This window comes from Octodon degus, unplaced genomic scaffold, assembly GCF_000260255.1.
Source record: "Octodon degus isolate 3935 unplaced genomic scaffold, OctDeg1.0 scaffold00200, whole genome shotgun sequence".
Classification (NCBI taxonomy): domain Eukaryota; kingdom Metazoa; phylum Chordata; class Mammalia; order Rodentia; family Octodontidae; genus Octodon; species Octodon degus.
This window is the reverse complement of record NW_004524776.1, coordinates 504,867-510,234: the sequence shown is the minus strand read 5'-3', so window position 1 is coordinate 510,234 and position 5,368 is coordinate 504,867.

The following is a 5,368-nucleotide window of genomic DNA, read 5'->3' as shown; positions in this document are numbered from 1 at the left end:
GGGCGCATTGTCACCTTCTAGCATAGCCTTGTTTTGGACTGTTGCTTTGGTGGTCAGGACTTCCTTAAGACATTCTTTGTCATGGGAAGATCTTATTTCTCCATCAATTTTGAAAGACTTTTTTGCAAGATATATCAATCTGAAGTAGAAGGTATTTTCTTTCAGGGCTTAGTGCACTTCATTCCAAGCTCTCCTGGCCTTGAAGGCCTGTGTTGAGAAGTGAGTTGTAACTCTAATGGGTTTACCTTTATGAGTGAGCTCTTGGGTTTTTGTTTGTTTGTTTTTCTTTTTTGTTTTGTTTTTACAAGTTTTAAGATTCTGTCCCTATATTAGACCTCTAGAATTTTGACTGTGATGTCTGGATGAGATTCTTTTCTGATTATGACTATTTGGGGCTCTATATGCCTCATTTATCTGTATTTTTTAATTCTTTCCCAATATTTGAAAAGTTTTCTACTATTTTTTCTATTAACATGTTTTTGTTTTTTTTTATGCCATTTGTACTGTTTTCAGATTTTTCACTAATTTCAATTAACCCTGAATTGGTTTCCTTTGTTAGATCCATTTTCATGTTCTATAGTTTTTAGGTTCCTCTGAGTCACTGGTCGCTGACATCAGCCACATCTTCTAGTGGTTCTGATGCTGTCCTCATATTTGCTGCCCATGCTTTCAATGGAATTTTTAATGTCCTCGAGTTCTGCTTTGTACGTTTCATGACAACTGTCCAGACCAGAGCACATCCTTCCTCACGGTGGGGGATGGGGAAGCAACCAAAGCGCCGGTCTCTCCACTGGATGTAGGCAGCAGGGCTGACTTCATGCCAGCACTTGCAGACCTACGGGCCGCACACACTGGGCCTGCATTCTCACCATGGAGGACAGGGCCCCACATCCTCCCCAACCTGAACTTAAACTTCTCAGGTGGTCTATATTTAGCCCACAGTCTCTCTATGATGGTCTCTGTGGTTTGTCTTGTACCAGTTACCATGGTAGGGTAACGCTGAAAACCCTGAAGGGAAGTTGTTCTGTAGTTATTTTGTGGCTCAGTCTTAGACAATGAACCCTTTCCCAAAATGGCTCCTGATTAAACCTTCTCAAATATGATGGGCACTGCGCCAAATTTCTTTTCCCTCTCTAGCCTGCCACGCAGGAGTTGCTGTCAGTGTAGAGCCCCATGCTGTTCTTACCACCTGCAATAGCTGTGGGTTTTCTTGGGGCTAGCACCGACAGCCTGTCTGCTGTTTCTCCCTCAAGCTGCTGACCCTCCAGGCTTAACTTGTGTCTGCAGGCCCCTTTCCCCAAAGCTGAAGTAACTTTCCAGACTGCTTGATTTTTGTCTGTCTTCTGCTCCATTTTTCCAGCTTCTCTGTAACTTCTAGTTCTCCTATTTTCTCCTTCCCAATTACCAGAGATCTTCTCTTTTTCTCTTCACCAAGTTGTCTTTTTCCATACGTCTCAATTCCACATCCTGGAGAGGCTGCATTTTACTGCTGATGGTTATCACACAATTTTTTACTTCTTTATAGATATAATTTAAAAGTAGAATTAAAAAAAAAAAAAGAAGTGAATTCAGGATAGGGGATAAATGACTTATTCTAGGATCTTTAGCTTGAGGTAAACCTTTGCTCCCTTTTTAGACAGTCACAATACCCACAACTGTGGTAGCCGTTGTGGGACCTTGACAAGTGTGATGAGCATGAAGATAAAAGCAAAATTACCTGCAAAACCCTGATTCATCCCTGAACTGCTGGCCAACTACCTCCAAGCTTCAAGCTGTGTTAGTCCCTATTTAAGTCACTAGAGTTTAATTTTTATAGTTGTGATCACATATATTCCTAGCTGATAGTTTTCTACATGTCCTTCTGTTGCAGCTTGGATCTTAAATGTCTCCCAGAGGCCTATATGCTAAAGGGCTGGCCGCTAGCCTATAGAATGAGGAGACAGTGGTGGAATTTTTAGGAGGTGTGGTCTAGTGGTAGGAAGCTAGGTAGGGGTCGCATTAGGTGAACAGTCCTACTCCGTCTACCACGTGCTCCCCACTGCCACAGGTGCACAGCAGCTGGGCAACTGACCCTAGGCTGAAGCCTCTAAAACCGTGATCCAAAGTAAACCTTTCCTTCTTCTTTTCAAGGAGGAAATACTGATTTTCTAAGGCATTTTTATCACAGTAAAATCAGCTTAACACCAGCGAGCATGAGTGAGGCCACAGCTCAGCCACACTGGACACAGTGAATCACTGTCTCCATTGTATTGTCTTGGAGACCTGTGGCATCTGACACTGAATCAACACTCTTATTTTCCCACATTCCATTTGTTATTATGAGATAAGGGTAAATGCAAGAATGTGTTACACTTTGCACAAAGATGGTAATGGGGCTGTGACTCCAGCGTGTAATGGTAGACCCAGCACCCTACAGCAACTCAGCTTGCGCAGGAACTTTTGGTCACTGCGGGGAAGGTGGCTGGGGCATCTATCAAGTGCCTTATGAGTCTGGCTGTTCACAAATCAAATGTACAGAAATAGAAGTCTGCCTTTATCCATCCTGGGGTCGGCCCCTGTATGCCAGATTTTCCTAAAAATTCCGTCTAGTCTATCTTGTGCTGCTATAATGGAATACCTGAGAAAGAGCAATTTATTTTTTCAAATAGATATATAGTTCTTCTTGTCATGGAGGTTGGGAAGTTCCAAGGTTAAGAGACCCACATCTGGCCAGGGCTTTCCCGCCATAACATCTAATGGCGGAGGATAGACCAGCAAGAGAGCATTCAAGAGAGACGGAGGCATCTGGACTCATCACTCAATTGGAAACCCACTACGATGCCAATAGCATCAATCCATTCTGGAATGCAGAGCCGCTCATGATCAATCATCTCTTAAGGTCTTATCTGTTAAGATCTAAAACTGTTTAGATCCCAAACTGTCCCCTAAAATGTCTCTTGTATTCAGAGGTGCGACTTTTGGAAAGTGATTGGGTCATGGGGGCATTTGGCTTATCAGTGGATCCACCCACCAATGAATTCATAGCTGAATGCGCTGTTGGGGAGTGGGGCATGGTTGCAACCAGGAAGGTGCTTTTCCTGGCTGCCTGGAGCGAGCAGCCTCCCTCCTCTAGGCCCTTCTACTAGGTCGGTTCTGCTTTGCAGCCAATCATCCTGGCCTAAATCCTCTGAAGCTATGAGCCAAAATAAACCTCTCCTCCTCTCAGTTGTATGTGTCAGGTGTTTTGACTCAATGATGGGAAAGAGACAGATACTTTCAGCACTATCACAGTGGGGATTGTTTCTAACACCTGGACTTCGGGGACATATTCAAGTGAGTTATTGCTGAATGACCAGCTACCACAAATTCAGAGGCCTAAAACAAAAAGCACCTACTACTGTGCAGTGCGTGAACAGCTGAAGGGCTCTGCTGGTCTCTGCCGGGCTCGCTGATTTTGGTTGGATGCTTCCTTCAGCCAACTGTGAGGTGGCTGTCAGTGTAGAGGTGGTGAGATGGTCACACATCTCACAGGTGGGCAGCTGCCAGCTCTAGTGACTGATTTGATTTAGCTGCGTGGACGGACATCCTCCAGCAGGCTGCTTGTTCACATGGCGGAGGCAGCTTTCAAGGCCAACAGCCATGCACAGAGAAGGCCTCTTAAGGCCTAGGTCTGGAGTGGCACGGTGACCCTCCTGCCACATTCTGTTGGCTGAAAAAAGTCTCAAGAGTCATTCTAGGTTCAAGAAATTCTTTTTCTTTCTTTCTTTCTTTTTTTTTTTTGGTACCGGGGATTGAACTCAGGACCTTGCGCTTGCCAAGGAAGGTACTTTTGCTGCTGAGCTATTTCCCTGGCCCAAGCGGGTGAAATATTGATAGGAAAGACTGAAAAGTCACTTTGTAAAGGGCATAAGTATAGGAAGGGTTGGGGAACAGGGCCTGTTTTTATAACCAATCCCCCATAGTTCTGGACTTTTATGTTTCACTGGGGTAGTGCCATGTCCACTGAGGAAAAAGGTGAGGAAATGCTGGATAGTAGAGAGAGGCCTGGGGTAGACAGTAGTAAAACAGACCCTGCAGTGGGGAAGGAATGAGCAGCAAAAGGGGCAAAAGAAGGCACAGGCTACATGAAAGCTCCCCTGCAATAACTACTTCTGCAGTAACTTATACTGGCTGCTTATTAACACGCCAAGCACTGTGCATACGGAATCTCACATAATCCTCAGTCGTGCCTTGAGCAAACTTCCATTATTAATCACATTTTACAGATGAGGCAACTGAGGTTCAGAGGGCATCGGGTAATTTGCAAAGAGACATACAGATGGGAAGGGCCGGATGCAAGATTCAAAGACAGGTTTTGGCATTAAACTATGCCACTGTTGTCACTAACTTGTCTCTGTCCCTACCATAGGCCTCCTGCCCAGTCTTGAACCACTGCGACATCTGATTATTCCCAGTTTTGCTCCAGGGGGTGGCCATATTTTAATATAAAGGGCCAGAAAGTAAACATTTCCCACTTTGTGCTCCATTTGATGCTTGTTTCAATTGCTCAACTCTGCTCATCTAGCATGAGAGCACAGGTAGTTATTGCAGTGCAGGCAGAGTTCCAGGGCCTGCCAGGTCTACTGAGTCAGAACTTGCTTTCTCTGCAGAGGGCCACTGGCTCTGCAGCTCCGGCTTCCAGACCCTTCTGTACTAGTACCTTCTTATGCCTCCCACCCCATCCTATGCTACGGGAGCCTCTCTTTCCTGCCCACCAACACTTCAAGCAAAACTAGAGCTTCTTTCACCTCAGCATTGGACTCACTCTTCCCCAGTCCAGTAGCCCAGCCCCTTTGCTTGCTACTTCCTGTCACTGGATTGGATCTCCGCCTGGGTGCTTCTTCTAAGCAGTCCTTCCAGAGACCCTTGTGTTGCGTAGGTGCATTTCTCCTGGTTTCATTACCTTCTCTTATCTAGGGTTGCCCACCCTATAGGGAACCCCTTCACACACTTTTTCTGAGAGTGGAGATTAAACTCAGGGGCTTCTCACTGAGCTACATGCCAGCCGCTTTTTAAAAAATTCTTTATTTTGAGATTGGGTCTCATTAAGTTATTAAGTTGTCCAAGTTGGGCTCAAATTTGCAATCGTCCTGCCCCAGCCTTCCACACTGCTGCCTTTTAAAGTATTACACCAAGCTACCTCCCTCAGTTTGTGATCTTACCAGAGAGAGGCCAAGTCTGTCCCAGGCACCCGGTGTCAGCACTGACTGCTGAAGGACAGAATCACTCGTTGAAAACTTGAATGAACTGCACCCACCAACTTCCCTCCAAGGCAGATGCTCTACATAATTACCATCCAATCAGCTTCTGAGCACAGGATTTCCTCATGCTCCACCTGGCTCCTGGGCCT